This window comes from Balaenoptera borealis, assembly GCF_965194805.1.
Source record: "Balaenoptera borealis genome assembly, chromosome: 8".
NCBI lineage: Eukaryota > Metazoa > Chordata > Mammalia > Artiodactyla > Balaenopteridae > Balaenoptera > Balaenoptera borealis.
Window position 1 is genome coordinate 72,530,161 of NC_138865.1, and position 19,422 is coordinate 72,549,582.

General features: G+C 40.5%; 1 long non-coding RNA gene across 4 annotated transcripts in view; it reads right to left on the minus strand.

The window, feature by feature from the left end:
• LOC309634108 overlaps positions 1–19,422 on the minus strand; it is a 141,246-nt gene that overhangs the window by 104,226 nt on the left and 17,598 nt on the right. The gene's annotated exons all lie outside the window — the stretch shown is intronic.

Genomic DNA, 19,422 nt, shown 5'->3' on the forward strand with positions numbered 1-19,422 from the left:
AATAAAGAAAAGGCATCTGAACCAGAAAGGAAGAAGTAAAGCTGTCACTATTTGCAGATGGCATGATATTATAGATACAAAACCCTAAAGACTCCACCAAAAAACTGTTAGAACTAATAAACCATTTCAGTAAAGCTGCAGGATACAAAATCAATATGAAAAAATCAGTTGTGTTTCTAAACACCAACAATGAACTATCAGAAAGAGAAATTAAGAAAGCAATCACATTTACAATTGCATCAAAAAGAAATAAAATGCTTAGGAATAAACTGAATCAAGGTGAATGATCTGTATACTGAAAACTTTTAGACATTGATGAAAGAAATTGAAGAAAATACACATACATGAAAAGGTATTTTATGTTCATGGACTGGATGAATTAATACTGTTAAAATGTCTACAGTACTCAAAGTGACCTACAGGTTCAATGCAATTCCTATAAAAATTCCAATGGCGTTTTTCACAGAAATAGAATAAACAATCCTAAAATTTGTGTGGAACTACAAAAGACCCTGAATAGCCAAAGCAATCTTGAGAAAGAAGAACAAAGCAAGAGGCATAACACTTCCTAATTTCAAACTGTACTACAAAGCAATCAAAACAGTATGGTATTGACGTAACAGAGACACATAGATCAATGTAACAGAATTGAGAGCCCAGAAATAAACCACCACATATTTGGCCAACTACTTTACAATAAAGGAGCCAAGAATATACAATAGGAAAAGGATAGTCTCTTAAATAAATGGTATTGCAAAAACTGGACAGCCACATGCAGAAGAATGAAAGTGTACACCATACACCAAAAAAAGAATGAAAGTCTTACACCACACAAAAACAACTCAAAATGGATTAAATAACTGAGCCTAAGACCTCAAACTATAAGACTCCTAGAAGAAAACATAGGCAGTAAGCTCCTTGACATTAGTCTTGGTGATGATTTTTTTGGATTTGACACTAAAAGGTAACAAAAGTAAAAAACAAATGGGACCACATCAAACTAAAAAGCTACTACACAGCAAAGGAGAAGAAAATATTTGCAAACCACTTATCTGATAAGGGGTTCATATCCAAAATATACAAGGAACTCATACACCTCAATAGCAAAAAGTAAATAATGCAATTAAAAATTGGCAAAGGACTTAAGTAGACTTTTTTCCAAAGAAGGCATGAAAATGACCACAAGGTCCATGAAAAGGTCCTCAACATACTAATCATCATAAAAATGAATATTAAAACCACAATGAGATATCACATCACACCTGTTAGAAGGGCTCTCATCAGAAAGACAAGAGATAACAAATGCTGGTGAGTATGTCAAGAAAAGGAATTCCTTGTACACTACTGGTGAGATTGTAAATTGGGACAGTCACCATGGAAAACAGTATGGAGGTGCCTCAAGAAATTAAAAATAGAATTACCACATGATCCAGCAATCCTACTTTTGGGGATATATCCAAAGGAAACAAAACTGTTATCTCAAAGAAATATATGCCCTTTATACTCATTGCAGCATTATTTACAATAGCCAAGATATAGAAACAACCTCAGGGTCTGTTGATGGATGAATGGATAAAGAAAATGTGAGATATATCTATAGCTATATCTTTACTTAGATATAGATATAATGAAATATTTATCAGCCTTAAGAAAAGAAGAAAATCTTGTCATTTTCAACAATATGGATAAACCTGGCGGGCATTACACTAAGTAAAAGAAGCCATACAGAGAAAGACAAATACTGCATGGTATCACTTATACGTGAAATCTAAAAATAAATAAATGAATACATAAGTTTTTTTAAAAATGTCAAACTCATAGAAACAGTAGAAAAGTGGTCGCCAGGGACTGCGGGGTAGGAGAAATGGCGTGATATTGGTAAAAGGGTACAAACTTTCAGCAATTAAAAACAAAATAGAATGTTTCTATTCTTATATAAGAGAGATAATAATCCAGAACCAGAGAGTTTAAGCCAATAAACCAGAACAGATTTTTTGAGCTGTCTACTGAAGACTTATTTAAACTGTTGAGGAAAACACCTGTACCCAATGGGAAAATTGGCTCGCAAAGACTTTCTTCTGCTCTAAGAAGAAAAGTCAGGCCCATTGAGGCTCTATCCAGTTAGAAATATTAATGCAAGACAAGCCTCTATTTCCACTTGTGTTTCTATGATATGTGTGAGCATTGGTAATGCCACATCTTGACCCCAAAGTTTTTAGCTCCAATTTCTGCCATGTTAAGTGGAAAAGTAGTTAAATTATATAGAAAGATAAAAGAGTGCCACTGCCCAGTTACATTAACTTCCTACCCCTTCCTTCAATGCTGAGATTTTTCCAAAAGAAAGTGAATGAAATAAAACCAGAAGAGAAAGAAAAGTTTAAAATCTCCAAGGTTCAAAAGTAATAGAAGTAAATGAATTTAGAGTCAGGGTTGCTGTGTAAGGCTGCCCAGGCTGTGCACTGCACAACTCTCAGCATTACTATTTATGAAGATTACAACAACCACAATGTGATGTGAATGGTGCCACCTAGAGCTGTGCAAACTGTTCACAGCATATCCACCTGATCCTGCTGGAATTCATTTTGCCAGTTTATCAGCAGTTCTCCTCAAATGCTTCACCAAACATTCCTAAAATCTGCCCTCCTACCCACCCCTAATTCAGGTCTACATCATTTCTTACCTGTACTATTGCAGAAGCTTTCTTGCTTCCACCTCCCTCCCTTTCTTTTAGCTCATCACCCATGCTGCCTCCAGAGTGAGCTTCCAAAAGTATAAATATGATCTTTACCTCTATAAAACCTTAGCAGGACCAGGTCAGACAAGACCAAGTCCAAGTATCATAGCATAAAAAGTGAACTTTCCTGACCTAACCCTGCACTGACACCACAGTATAATTAAGCTTTTCTCACCCTTCGCTCTCAACATTTGGCTACAAGTCCAAATCCCCAGCTCCCTAAAGACGCTACGCTGTTTCACATGGTTCTGAGACTTGGCCAGCACTGAATCCATTTTTGTCCTTATTATCCACTTTTCTGCTTGGGGCATTCATTTTACCTGAAAAATGTTCTCGGCACAACCTTGCTGACCCCTTCTGCACTCAGCCTCTTGACCTGGACACCACTGATTGTTCCATAATCTCACAGCACCTCGTTTCTCCTTCCCAGCACCGATGGCAATGGGAATTCACTAGTCTAGAATTTTTCACTTCTCCTGGACTATACAATCCATGAGGACAGAACTTCATCTCCTCCATTTACTGCTGTGGCTCCAGCATCTAGCACAGTTCCTTGCATACAATAAGAGCTCCATAAATGTCAAATAAATGTGTTGTTATTATGTGTTTACCAGTACAGCCCAAGTAAAGTTCAAATAAACACAGCTCCTGAAGTGTTAACAAGAAATATAAATTTTACAGAAAAATGGTTGGGGGGGGGTGTCAACTGAGGGTGTAGAGGAGGGGAAAAATCCCTTTCCTCTACCCATTTTAGATTGTTCAGCTGGGGGCTATAAATTAGACTGGTAAGAGACAAATTAAGCGGAGAAAACAAACAGAAGTTTATTAACATGTGCATTGCACATGGATTCACAGGTATTGAGTACTCAGTATTGAGTAACTCAAATGGGTGGTTGGGATTTGGGCTTAATATACCAATTTAGGTTAAACAAAGGCAAAAGGGTTTTGGGTGGCTTTTGAGCATGTTAGGGAAGTAATGGGAAAGTGACCAGGAGAAGTATGATAAACAAGGGCTGTTTAGTAATGTTTGTTATGCAAATTTAAGTTGCTGCCCTCTCCATTGGTAAGAACTGTTAAGAGTCCTCCTCTTCCTGGCAAAGGGGAGGGAGATAGCTCTACAAATGGAAATTTCCTTTATAAATGTAAATTTCCGTGGAGGGGAGTAAGAGGACACGGAGCTCACCTCCTACACATCAAAAATATATCTACATACAGAGCATTCTCACTGAAAACAAACTGAAGATGGTCAGAAAGACTCTTGCACAACCAGGGCTATAAGAAAGATTCACACAGAATTGGGTAGGAAGGGAAGAGAAGTGATAAGGTCAGGACATGCACCCCTGGGAGGGGACACAGAGGAGGAGGGTGATTATACAGTCTCGGAGATCCTCCCTAGGAAACAAGTAGCTCGAGCCACATATTGAATGTCCCAGGCCTGGGTTCCAACACAGGGAAGACAAATCCCCGTAGCTGGTTTGAAAACCAATGGGACTAACAGGAGGGCTGTAAGAAACCTGGACTCTGCTCGTGAAGAGCACACACACATTTGCTCACTCCCAACACAAGGCAGAGGAAGCAGATTGAAAGTACCGGGGACTCTGACCGTTCTCCCATGACGACCCCAGCATGTGCACCAGCCTGAGCTGAGCACCCACTCCGGCCCCTATTGCTCCATAGCATAGCTCAACACTAGCCTGAGGGCAGCAGCCAAGGGGAGCCATTGCTGGCATTACAGAGGCAGCAAATCAGGAGAGGTCCAGGGCACTGACTGGGGCTAGGACCACCACAGCCCCCTCCCCTACCCATGCCAAGTGCCCGCTCAAGCCCCACTTGCTCCAGCACTGCTCCCTTCTGGAGTGAGGGTGCCAGTACTGGGTAGTGCACATTAAGAGGGAATGGAGGGCTTCCCTGGTGGCGCAGTGGTTGAGAATCTGCCTGCCAATGCAGGGGACACGGGTTCAAGCCCTGGTCTGGGAAGATCCCACATGCCACGGAGCAACTAGGCCCATGAGCCACAACTACTGAGCCTGCGCGTCTGGAGCCTGTGCCCCGCAACAAGAGAGACTGCGACAGTGAAAGGCCCGCGCACCGCGATGAAGAGTGGCCCCCGCTTGCCGCAACTAGAGAAAGCCCTCACACAGAAACGAAGACCAACACAGCCAAAATTAATTAATTAATTAATTAATAAAAACAAAAAAAAAACTGCTTTAAAAAAAATCCTGATTTATTAAAAAAAAAAAAAAAAAAAAGAGGGAATGGAACCAGCTCAGACCCAGCCCTCAGAGCTTTTGCTCCAGTAACTTGTGACCCACCCCTGCCCCCAGTAGGGTGGTGCTGGCCCCTGAGCAGAGTAGAAGCCCCACACACCTGGCTCTGGCTCTAGCCCCTCCATCTCCAGCCTCACTTCCTACCGAGAGTTGCCGGCACACTCTGCGGGGAAGACATAACTCATTCTCACATCAGATCAAGCTCTACCGCCAAAGCCACTAGGCACTCACAGACTGTACAGGGACACTCCCACACAAGAACATCCCTTCAAGACCTAAATAGGTAACTATTTCACCTGATTTCATAGAGAAATTAGGCAAAATGAGAAGACAGAGGAATTTTTTTCAAATGAAAGAACAAGAGAAAATCTCTGAAAGAACAATTAATGAAACAGAAATAAGTAATTTACCAGATAAGAGTTCAAAGCATTAGTATGAATGCTAACTGTATTAGGGAAAAGAATAGATGAACACAGTGAGAATGCTAACAAGGAACTAGAAAATGAAAAAAAAAAAAAAAAGAAGAACCAGTCAAAACTGAAGAATACAATAACTGAAATGAAAAACACACTAGAAGAAATTAATAGGAGGCTAGGTGATACAGAAGAATGTATAAGTGGTCTGGAAGATAGACTAATGGAAATAATCCAATCAAAACAAAAAAAAAACCCACAAATTTTTAAAAATGAGAATAGTTTAAGGGACCTCTGGGACAACATGAAGCATACCAACATTCACACTATAGGAATCACAGAAGGAGAAGACCCAGAGAAAAGGATCAAAAATGTATTTGATGAAATTATGGCTGAAAACTTCCTGAACCTGAAGAAGATATCCATGTACAGGAAGCACAGAGGGTCCCAAACAAGATGAACTCAAACAGACCCACACAAAAACATATCATAATTAAAATGGCAAAAGTTGAGGATAAAGAGAAAAATTCTGAAGGCAACAAGAGAAAAACAAAGACTCAGATACAAGGAAACTCCCACAAGGCTATTAACTGATTTGTCTGCAGAAACTTTGCAGGCCAGAAGGGAGTGGCATGATTTATTTAAAGTGCTGTATGGGGAAATTCTGCAACCTAGGACACTCTACACAGCAAGATAATTATTTAGAATTAAAGGAGAAATAAAGAACTTCTCAGACAAGCAAAAACGAAAAGATTTCATCAATACTAAACCTACCCTAAAAGAAATGTTAAAGGGTCTTCTGTAAGTGGAAAAGAAAAGGCTATAACAAGAGTGAGAGTCTATAGGAAAGGAAAAATCTCACTAGTAAAGGCACATATACAGTGAAGTCTGTAGATCAACCACTTAAATAAGCTATTACAAAGACAAAAAAAATTGTAAAATCAACTATAACTACAATAAACAGTGAAAGGATAATATGAAGATATCAAATATGACAGCAAAAACACAAAATGTGGCAGAGGGGAGTAAACAAAAGGTAGATCTTTTAGAATGTGTTTGAACTTAAATGACTAACAGTTTAAAACAAGTAGACAAAGTTATAGGTCAACATATACAAACCATGTGGTAACCAATAATCAAAAACCTACAATAGATATACAAAAACTAGAGAGCATACCACTGCAGCAAATAATCAAGCCACAAGTGAAGAAACTAAAAGAAGAAAAGGACAGAGAAGAACTATAAAAAGAACCAGAAAACAAGTAACAAAATGGCAATAAGTAAATACCTATAAATAATCTCTTTAAATGTTAATGGACTAAATGCTCCAATCAAAAGACATAGAGTGGCTGATTGGATAAAAAAAACATGACATCTATTTGCGCTTACAAGAGATTCACTTCAGAGCTAAAGACACCAAGAGACTGAAAGTAAGAGGATGGAAAAAGATATTTCATGCAAATGAAAATGACAAGAAAGCAGGGGTAGCAATACTCATATCAGACAAAATAGACTTTAAAATAAAGTCTATAACAAGTAACAAAGAAAGGCATTATATAATGATAAAGGGATCCATACAAGAAGAGGATATAATGCTTGTTAACATATGTGTACCTAATATAGGAGCACCTAAATATATAAAGCAAGTATTAACAAACATAATAGAAGAGATTGACAATAATACAATAATAGTAGGGGATTTTAATACCCCATTTACATCAATGGACAAATAACCCAGAGAGAAAATCAATAAAGAAACAGTAATCTTAAATGCCTCATTAGACCAGCTGAACTTAATAGATATCTTCCAAAAAACAACAGAATATGTTCTTTTCAAATGCACAAGGACCATTCTCCAGGATAGATCATATGCTACGTCACAAAACAAGTCTGAACAAATTTAAGAGGATAGAAATTATATCAAGAAATTTTTCTGACCACAACAGTATGAAACTAGAAACCAATTACAGGAAGAAAAGTGGGAAAAACACAAACACATGGAGACTAAACAACATGATACTAAAAAAATCAATGAGTCAATGAAGAAATTAAAGAGAAAATCTGAAAATACCTTGAGACAAATGAAAATAAAAACACAACTTTCCAAAATCTATGGGACGCAGCAAAAGCAGTTCTAAGAGGGACATTTATAGCTATATAGGCTTACATCAAGAAACAAGAAAAATATCAAAAAGCAGCCTAACCTACTATCTAAAGGAATTACAAGAGAAGAACAAACAAATCTGAAAGTCAGCAGAAAGAAGGAAATAATAAAGATCAGAGAGAAAATAAATAAAATAGAGATCAAAAAACATTAGAAAAGATCAATGGGGCCTCCCTGGTGGTGCAGTGGTTAAGAATCCACCTGCCAATGCAGGGAACACGGGTTCAAGCCCTGGTCCAGGAAGATCCCACATGCTGCGGAGCAACTAAGCCCGTGCGCCACAACTACTGAGCCTGCACTCTAGAGCCCATGAGCCACAACTACTGAGCCCGCGTGCCACACCTACTAAAGCCCATGCAACTAGAGCCCATGCTCTGCAACAAGAGAAGCCACCACAATAAGAAGCCTGCGCACCACAACAAAGAGCAGCCCCTGCTCACCACAACTAGAGAAAGCCCGTGTACAGCAACAAAGACCCAACGCAGCCAAAAATAAATGAATAAATAAATAAAGTTATTTTTAAAAAAACACAATGAAACCAAGAGCTGGGTTTTTGAAAAGATAAACAAAATTGATAAGCCTTTAGCTATGCTTATCAAGAAAAAAAGACAGAAGACCCAAATAAACAAAATAAAAAATTAAAGAGGAGAAATTTTTAAAAAGACAAGATATCACAGAGATATAAAAAATCGTAAGAGAATACTACAAATAGTTGTATGCCAATAAATTGTACAATCTAGAAGAAATGGACAAATATTTAGAAAAATACAGCCTTTGGGACTTCCCTGGTGGTCCAGTGGTAAAGAATCTGCCTTACAATGCAGGGGATGCAGGTTTCATCCCTGGTCAGGGAACTAAGATCCCACATGTCGCGGGGCAACTAAGCCCACATGCCACAACTACTGAGCTCACGTGCCTCAACTAGAGCCCTCATGCTGCAAACTACAGAGCTCACATGCCCTGGAGCCTGCGTGCCACAACTAGAGAGAGAAAATCTGCACGCCACAGCTAGAGAGAAGCCCGTGCACCACAGTGAAGAGCCCGCACACTGCAACAAAAGATCCCGCATGCCGCAACTGACACCCGACACAGCCAAAGATAAGAAAAAATAAATAGAATTTTTAAAATACAGCCTTTAAGACTGAATCATGAAGTAATAGACAATCTGAACAAAATGATCACTAGTAGTGAAATTGAATTTGTAAAAAAAAAAAAAAATTCCCAGCATACAAAAGTTCAGGACTTGATGGCTTCACAAGGAATTTACCAAACATATAAAGAAGAGCTAATGCCTATCCTTCTCAAACCATTCCAAAAATTGAAGAGGAGGGGACACTCCCAAATTCATCCTACAAGGTCACCATTAGCCTGATACCAAAGCTAGAAAAAGACACTAAAAAAAAAAAAAAAAAAAGAACAGGCCAATATCTCTGATGAATATAGACACAAAAATACTCAACACAATATTAGCAAACAATACATAAAAAGGATCATACACCATGATCAAGTGAGATTTCCACGGATGCAGGCTGGTTCAGTATCCACAAATCAATCAATGTGATATACCACTTTAACAAAAGGAAGGATAAAAATCACATGATCATCTCAATAAATGCAGAAAAAGCATTTGACAAAATTCGACATCCATTCATGATAAAAACTCTCATCAAAGTTGTTACTGGGAACATATCTCTACATGATAAAGGCCATTAATGACAAACCCACAGCTAACATCATACTCAGTGAAAAGCTGAAAGCATTTCCTCTAAAATCAGGAATAAGACAAGGATGCCCACTCTCACCACTTCTATTTAACATAGTATTGGAAGTCCTAGCCACAGTAATCAGATAAGAAAAAATAAAAGGTATCCAAATTGCAAGGGAAGAAGTAAAACTGTCACTATGCAAATGATATGATACTATATATAAAACCCTAAAGTTGCCACCAAAAAACTATTAGAACTAATAAACAACTTCAGTAAAGTCATAGGATACAAGATTAACGTACCGAAATCTGTAGCTTTTCTATACACTAATAATGAACTGTCAGAAGGAGAATTCAAGAAAACAATCCCATTTACAATTGTATTGAAAGGAATAAAATACCTAGGAATAAATTTAATCAAGGAGGTGAAAGATCTATACTCTGAAAACTGTAAAACATTGATGAGGGAAATTGAAGATGATACAAAGAAATGGAAAGATGTTCCATGTTCATGAATTGGAAGAATATTTTTTTAATGTACATACTACCCAAAGCAATCTACAGATTTAATGCACTCCCTATCAAACTACCAATGGCATTCTCCACAGAACTAAAACAAATAATCTTATAATTTATATGTAACCACAAAAGACCCCAAATAGCCAAAGCAATCTTGAGAAAAAAGAACAAAGCTGGAGGTATCACACTCCCTGACTTCAGACTATACTATAAAACTATAGTAATCAAAATAGTATGGTACTGGCACAAAAACAGACCCACAGATCAACGAAACAGAATAGAGAGCCCAGAAATAAGCCCATGTTCCTACGGTCAATTAATCTATGACAATGGAGGCAAGAATATACAATGGATAAAAAACAGTTAATCCCTGGTGGGGGAACTAAGATCCTGCAAGCTGCAGGCTGCCAAAAAAAAAAAAAAAAGGGGGCGGGAGTGTTTGCATAAAACCTAAGCACATTCTCCTATATACTATAAATCATCTCTAGATTACTTATAATACCTAATACAATGTAAATGCTATGTAAATAGTTGCCAGCTCCCAGTAAATTCAAGTTTTGTTTCTTAGAAATTTCTGGAATTTGGGGGGGGAGGATTTTTTTTTCTTCTTACCAAGCCATACGGTATGAGGCATCTTAGTTCTCCAACCAGGGATTGAACCCGTGCCCCCTGCAGTGGAAGCACAGAATCCTAACCACTAGACCGCCAGGGAATTCCCCAGGGAAGAATATTTTCTATTCACAGTTGGCTGAACGCCCAGATGCTGGACCCATGGATGCACGGATGCTGGACCCGTGGATGCAAACAGCTGAATACATAGTTATTTATCATAAACTGTGTCATTAACATTAATAGGTCATGAGCTTATTATTGTTATTTCTAAATTAATGAATAAATATTTTGAATATTAAATTAATACGTACATAAAAATTTCTCAGTTTTAATTTTAAATATGGGGCTTCCCTGGTGGCACAGTGATTAAGAATCTGCCTGCCAATGCAGGGAACACAGGTTCGAGCCCTGGTCCGGGAAGATCCCACATGCCGCAGAGCAACTGAGCCTGTGTGCCACAACTGCTGAGCCCGCACTCTAGAGCCCGAGAGCCACAACTACTGAAGCCTGTGTGCCTGGAGCCCATGCTTCACAACAGGAGAGGCCACTGCAACGAGAAGCCTGCGCACCGCAACAAAGAGTAGCCCCCACTCACTGCAACTAAAGAAAGCCCGTGGCACAGCAATGAAGACCCAACGCAGCCAAAAATAAATAAATATATATATAAATTAAAAAAAAAAAATTTTAATATGGTAAAAATGAATAGATATAGTACACACAAACAAAAGCTCTTTGGAATCCTCGATAACTTTTTTTGTTAATAGACTTACCCGGGCCCCCTGCATTGGGATCACAGAGTCTTATCCACTGTGCCACCAGGGAAGTCCCTAGAGCAGTTTTAGTTTTACAGCCAAATTGAGCAGAAAGTAGAGATTTCCCATAGGCCCCCTGACCTCACACATGCACAGCCTCCCCTATTATCAATATCCCCCAGAGACTGGTACATTTGCTATAATTGATGAACCTACATTGACACATCATAATCACCCAAAGTGCATAGTTTACATTAGTTCACTGTCTTGGTGGTGTACATTCTAGTTTTTTGGACAAAATGTATAATGACATGTATCAATTATTATACTGAAGAAATTGAAGACATAACCTAAAATATGCTGCTTTGGCATACTGACTATTTTGAGCTGAAGGCACTTGGAAAAACAGCAAATGCAGGGAGAGGCTTTCTCTGAACTCCCCTTATCTGTCACCTCCTTTGGAGGCAAAAGGAATTCACTTGTCATAAATCCCCTCCCAGGTAGTTTCACAGCCAGGAAAGATTGGATTTTATCACACTCAGACAAATTCTGTCACAAACTATTGCTGGGAAGGAAACTTTTTCCTTCTAGTTTCTTCTGGCTGCTCTAAGAATTAAATTGACAGGAGACAGGTTAACAGGAAAAATCAAACAAAAGTTTAATAACATCTGCACATGGGAGACACCCAGGAAAACTGTGTAACTTGCCAAAATGGCCAAAACCCTCCCCTTAAAGTACCATCTTCAGCTAAAGACACAAAGGATGTTGGTGGTAGTGTTTTGGGACTTCAGAGGGGAGGAAGACAATTCACATGGAGATGGAAAAGCCAGTGTTTGGTAAACAACTGTTTGCTGGGGGCCAAGCACAGACAGTGAGACAGAGGGGATTTTCAGCACCAACTACTAAGTTCCTCTTTGTCTACCAAGCCTGATTCATATAATACTATAGTTATCTGCGGTGATAGTTCCTTTCCTGGAACAGGCTCTCTGTATCAATTATTTTAGGCAGGGGGAAATGTCAAAGTTTCTTCCTGAGGTTTTGGGGCCATGTTTGTTTTCAGCTTGAAATAACTCCCATGCCAAAGAGACATATTTGGGGTGGCAAATTTTGCTCCCCTACATTTTCATATCTCCCATCTATTCTTCTAAGGGCCCATTCATCTTTTCTAAAAATTATTTACTTTTCTCTAAACAGCCTACATCCTCCCAATAAAGATGTTATAACAACTCTCAAATATCACTGCTTTTTGAGGTATTCTCTTTTCTTCCTGTGATGTCCCTGTGCATATGATATTAAAAATTAATACATGTGTATACCTTTTCTCCTGTTAATCTGCCTGTTGTCAGTTTATTTCATAGACCCAGCCCTTGAACATAGGATGATAGAAGGAAAGTCTTCCCCCTACCCACCCATAACTGTATCATACAGAGTAGTGTCCTAGAAGTTCTCTGTGCTCTGTCTCTATAACTTTTAAGAGTATAAGAGATCCTGAGATTTTTTTAAGTTTGGGAATCACTTCACCATCCTATCCCACTAGAGATCCGCAGTCCCACCCAGGTTTTCTGAATTTCTGGAATTGCTGTGAGACTCCAATTTTAGACCCTCAAAGGCCTCTCACAGCGTCTCCTAGCCCTCGTCCAAGATGGCTCTCCCCATTTGGGCTGCCTATTTTTTCTTCCGCTTTTAAAGGCCTTTTGTCCTTTCATTCAATTTTGTGGTATGTCACCTGCAGGGTCCTGCTTCTTCGAGATCTGACAGCCAGTCCTTTGAAACCCCAAAGGACACATTTATAGGGCACAGGGGGATGGAGGAGGGGAGAAAGTGAATAGCCTTTTCATTCATCTGCCCTCAGGGTGTGCTATCCACAAGATAATGGGACCTGACTCCTTTCTCCTAACTGAGATGTGCCCAACCCTGGGGGGGAGGAAGCCGGAATCAGAACCGTGAACCTTGCCTCCTGCTCTGGGTTGGAGCTCTCTGGATGGGTAGGGGGCTCTACCCTGCTGTATGCCCTGACATTGCTTCCAGTGTGGATTTCCTGCCTCTGTAGGCTCATGGTGGGAAAAGCCAGAGCAACTCTGGTAGGTGGGGTCTTGCAGAGCTTTTAGAAAGAATTAGTAAGGGGAAAGTTGAAAGACTGCAGGATGCCATAAAAACATCACAGTAGACACCTTTCCAGACACTCACTGGAATGTAAATGGGGCTCAGCCTCCATCCCATCACAACTGACCTGGTCTCATCTTTGTGGTTCACGACACTATGTGACTCTGTAGAAGAACTCCAGCTCTGGTCTGGCTGTTCTTTCCTCCCCCAGGATTTTTCACCAGTGTTTACAAAACTTTTGCCCAAACTACCCCAAGCTCAAGGTAAAAAGTGCAAGCCATTCAAAAAGGTAAAATCATCTGACTCTCAGGGAGAGTTTTGTTCACTAAGCAAACTCCTGGACAAACTCCAGGGGCAGAGCAGAGATCTGCATCTCTGACCAACTCCCCAGGGGGATTCTTATGTAAACTGCAATCTGAGAGCAGAAGGAGAGAAATTAAGGGCTTTAGAGATGCTAAACAGTTATTAGGAAAACCATAGAATAGGGTGGATTCTGAAAGGAGGAGAATCCAGACCTTTCTTTCTGCTCCAAGAGAAGCCTGAAAAGGGCAATTATTTCCTGGAGAAGTAGCCAACTCAGGTGGAAGGAAGTAGCCTGGGCTGGGAAGGGAGGGAGGAAGTTGGAAGCAGGGATTATTAACAACCCCTGCCTCACCCCTCATCTCTTCCTCACTGTCCCCAAGACTGGCGCCGGGACCCAGAGAGTCGGAGAGGTGGGAGGCTGGGCAGGGGGACACGTTCACTGCCTGGCTCTAGGGGTGCCATTGACAAGGAGACCCAAAAGAAGAAGAATCCCCAGGGCAACTTGAAAAGGAGAGGAGTTTCCTAGGGGCTTTGGGAAGCAAGGTCAATATTGGGAAGGCGGAGACTACCAGCAGAAAGCATTCAGGGGGGCTTCTCTGGTGGCGCAGTGGTTAAGAATCCGCCTGCCAATGTAGGGGACACGGGTTTGAGCCCTGGTCCGGGAAGATCCCACATGCCGCGGAGCAGCTAAGACCCTGTGCCACAACTACTGAGCCTGCGCTCTAGAGCCCGCGAGCCACAACTACTGAAGCCCGCGTGCCTAGAGCCCATGCTCTGCAACAAGAGTAGCCCCCGCTCTCTGCAACTAGAGAAAGCCCGCACACAGCAACGAAGACCCAACGCAGACAAAAATAAATAAATAAATAAATAAAATTTATTAAAAAAAGAAAAAGAAAGTATTCAGGGCTGCATTTGGCTGCAATCCTATAAATACATTCTTATCTCAGATCAGACACACGAGTATAGAAGACTGGCCATTAAAAAGATAAACGGTATTAATAATATTAATAATCATGAGTGCCAGTAGTGTTGAAATTTTCTGGAACCCTTTCCTGAGTTGCCTAATGCCCAGAGAAGGAAAATAACAATGTTTAGTAGACATAAATTATAGGATCAGTGCACATAGCTATCAGTGCACATAGACGATGAGCCAAGGCTTGTAAGTTGGTTTTGTTTTGGTCTAATTAGATGTTTGTGGTGTGTGTGTGTTTAATTTCACGACTTTTTTTTTTTGCCTCTGACTCTTCCTGATTAAAAAAAAACTTTAAAATGGTAGGAAGTGACATACACCCTTGATGGATCTGTGTTTATGTTAAAATATTGGCTTAGTAAATTTAACTGAGAAAAGGAAACTGTTAAAGGCAGTGTTTCTGCCTTTATTTAATGATTCCTTTATTCAACTGACTTTTATTGATTGCTTATTTGATCCAAGCCACGTGCTAGGATACAAAGGTCAATGAAGGCATTCCCTCCTCTCAAGGAAGTCATGGTCTCCTGGAAGAAGTAGAAAAGTAAACGAATAAAATGCATTGTGAAAAGAGTACGTACTATAGGCATACAGAGACCACCTTATGTTTATCAAAGAATATGTAAGACTGCTTTTTAAAATTATAAAAGGAAAAAAAATTAAAAATAAAATTATAAAAGATACTACATTGTACCAGCAGTCCAGCACCTTGTTTTTTTTTTTTTCTTTGAATGACTGATTGATTCTTTTAATTCAAGTAGTTGATTTTGGGTTTGTGTGTGTGTGTGTGCACGCTTTGTTATTCACTGTACAATGTTCCCTGGAGATGGTTCTATTGTAAAGAAAAAAATGTTGCCTGCCATTCCAGTTTTATAGGGATCAAGCCATTATCCACTGCAGTGTACCTTGGGGGAATTCAGAATAGAGAAAAACAGGAAGCATTCTGTGCTTTGGATATACCAGCCCCTAGATAGTTAAGATACATATCTAAGGAAATTTTTCAATGACCCCAGATTCTTGCATGTTTTCACACATAGAAAAGCACTAAAAAAGAATGAAATAATGCTATTTGCAGTAACATGGATGCAACTAGAGATTATCATACTAAGTGAAGTAAGTCAGAAACAGAAAGACAAATACCATATGATATCACTTATACGTGGTATCCAAAATATGACACAAATTAACCTATCTACAAAACAGAAACAGACTCATGAACATAGAGAACAGACTTGTGGTTGCCAAGGAGGAGGGGATTGGGGGAGGGATGGAGTGAGAGGTTGGGGTTAGCAGATATACGCTATTATACATAGAATGGATAAACAATAGGTCCTACTGTATAGCACAGAGAACTATATTCAATACCCTGTGATAAGCCATAATGGAAAAGGATATTTAAAAAAACAGAATGTGGGCTTCCCTGGTGGCGCAGTGGTTGAGAATCTGCCTGCCAATGCAGGGGACATGGGTTTGAGCCCTGGTCTGGGAGGATCCCACATGCTGCGGAGCGACTAGGCCCGTGAGCCACAATTGCTGAGCCTGCGCGTCTGGAGCCTGTGCTCCGCTACAAGAGAGGCCGCGATAGTGAGAGGCCCGCGCACCGCGATGAAGAGTGGCCCCCACTTGCCGCAACTGGAGAGAGCCCGCGCACAGAAACGAAGACCCAACACAGCCATAAATAAATAAATAAATAAATAAATAAATAAATAAAACAAAACAAAAAAACCAGAATGCATATATGTGTATAACTGAATCAATTTGCTGGGCGGCAGAAATTAACACAACATTGTAAATCAACTATACTTCAATAGAAAGAAAGAAAGAAAAAGAAAAAAAGAAAGAACTTGAGATGTCTGTTCAACAATATTTTTCTGCTTGACTACATGTTTTTCTCAGCAAAAAACTTCGTATATATCCTGGCTCCTCCCTTCCAGCTTCAGAACAGTTTCCCCAGGCTATAGTTCTCAGTAAGACACTGAAAAATTCTACTTACAGCTCTTATGTAGTGCGTTTTTTTCAAGAGGACGCTACCGAGTAGCTGTGCATTTTGAATAGATCCTCTGGCCCTAGGTGAGTGGTGGGTAGGAGGAAATGGGACAGTGGAGACTGAACCAGGGAGGAGAGTTAGCCACGGCGGGGCTGTTGCATTTTCATGGTTTGATGCCTGGTTGGGAGTGGAAGGCATCCGGGCTGGTGCTCCATCTAACAGGCACTTCACTCACCCTCTTGCATTACTTTACGGTTTCTCTAGTGGAAGAGGAAAGTGGTGTAACTGCTAGGGCAAAACTGAAAAGCTATTCTATTTATGCTGCAGATATGGTGGGCTAAGTGCTGTGCTGGTGTTCAATAATTATTGTGGTAAATACAATTTACTGTAAGGCTTAAGATCGAGGTAAGTCCATAGGAGGATATTAAGCATATGTAATTTTTTTTTTTTTTGGGCGGGGGGGGCAGCACGCCATGTGGCATATGGGATCTTAGTTCCCCACCAGGGATCAAACCCGTGTCCCCTGCAGTGGAAGTGTGGAGTCTTAACCACTGGACTGCCAGGGAAGTCCTGATCTCATCTTAATGTAACTACCTCTGCAATGACCCTACTTTCAAATAAGTTTACATTCTGAGGTACTAGGGGTTAGGGCTTCAATATATTTGGGGTGGGGGGGAGACACACTTCAACCTATCACAACCCCTCCCCCAATATCTAAACAACCCTAATTAATAAATCTTCACTCAATGTTTCAGACATATAGGAGTTCTAAAACTTCAATCTGTTTTAAAGATTTTGCCATATACATTTGTAATTGAAGCATTAAATAAATAAAAATTTGCCAATTGTAGAATCCTCTGGCTCAGTTTAAAAATGCTTTGTTAGAATTATTTCTGGGTGGTGAGAATTGGGGGTAAATTTTAATTTTCTTTACTTGTACTTTCCTGTATTGCATTGTTTTCAAATAGTCATATCATTTTTACATTTTGACAATTAACGATGCATCTAGATTTTCAGAGAAATGAAGAAACCCATGTTACTCTGTTTGCACTGAAAGGATAATGGCTGGGAGATGAGCCGATGGGACAAAATGGGACTCGTGCAAAATAAGGTAGAACACGACCAGAGAAGTCACAGTGAGGCCAGGCGTGGGAAGGGCAAGTAAGCTTGGAAAGGAAACTTAGAGATTCTCCATTCCAGCATCTACCCAAGTGAGTCCCAGGGGTTTATGGGAATAAAAGAGTTCTGTGGCCAAGGAAATCTGGGACACTCAGCACTTCTCTCCCTCTTGAAAAGTTACAATGCATACATCTGAGAAGTCCCGCAGTGCAGAAACCTTTCCAGCCCAGAATTTCCCAGACATCTGGATTCAAAACCCTTTTTGGGAAAACCTATTAAATCTATTAGAACTGGCGTTTTATTCTGCTCTAGTCCACCTCTCCCATTTTATACATTAGAAAATTGAGGCCCAGAGAGGTGAATCGAGGTCACACAACTAGTCAGAGGCAGAGCTGGGACAAAAATCCAGGATTTGTCCCCATACCCGCTGTTTCCTGAATTTCTTCCTGCTCAGGGTTGGTGAAGTTCTGTCGGGAATGCTGGAGAAGAGAAAGATGAGTAGGACACCTCTGTCGGATTTAGGAAAGGAGGAGTCAAGGCTGTAGCTAGAGCAACAGAAGTGTATTTGTTTGGAACGGTTGTTGAGTTTGTTTTTGTTTGTTCTGATATCTATCATAATTCTCAAGTAACTTAAACAAAATTTTTAAAAATGTTTATTCTCTTAGTTCATACTCCAGAAATCAGTCAAGTTTTGTGCATGAGTTTTGCAGCTTGCACATTGGTTCTCTAACTTAACTCCATCTAATCTTCCACTGGCCCCTGGTTGGACTCTCCCATGAGAGAGATGTCTGTGGTGACATGACCAAACCATGGGGTTTCCTGCAGGTCAACACGGATTTCTCCCTCCACGCTGCCTCAAAGGTAGAGGCTGACAAAGCTCTGCTTTCCACGGTTTCAGGATCCGCTTATCAGAAGCCCTTTTGTTCCTCTGATGAGATACAGTAAACATCTGCCCCGGTGACTCCCTCGGAAACTCCACCAGGCCTAAGGGCTCAGTCAGGTGGACGCAGACAGGGCTCTCTCTTCTGCCAGTGAAGTCTCTGTGTTCTGGCATCACCGTGCCCTGGCAGGACACAGCCACCAGCATCCATGCCTAAAGCTGATAGACAACAGCCTCATACAGGGTCTAGCTGTGGAGAAGTGTAATGTCCTGGAGGCACACGTGACTAGAAGCCAATTATGACAGGTGCACTTTGAGCACCTATTGTGTACCCTGCCACCCTCCTCTCAAAGTTTACAGTCTGGTCATGAAGACAGGCAGAGGCATACAGGACCTTGATCGAAACCCAAAATAGTGCTTGATGAGAGGCTTAAAATACCAGATGGACTCAAGGAAGTCGGCAACTGCTTCCTGTCATGGTCCGAACGCGGGTTGGAAAAGAATTTCCAGACACAAGCCAGAATGTAAAGAAGATAGAACTTATTAGAGGAAAGGGTCACTGCCAGAACAGCGGGCCGACTTCCAAGTAGTCTGGCAGAGTCAAGCCCAAATAATGTGCTATTGATCAGCTTTTATAGCCAGAAAACAAAAGAATGGTCCGAGGTGAAAATTTTGTTTACTGATTGGTCGAGGCAGATATACCTTCCTTCTATATGGTGGGAGTGGGACAGGCCAGATGCCTTTCCTTGTTTGGGACAGGTCCCATCGCCCATGTGGGCTCAGGAATTTCATAACCATTGCAACTTGGTAGGGAGAGCGGTTAAGAGTCCGGTACGGGGTGTAACGCTGAAACTTTTCAGGCAGGGTCGTCCTTTGTCCTTGAAGCACCATTGTCCT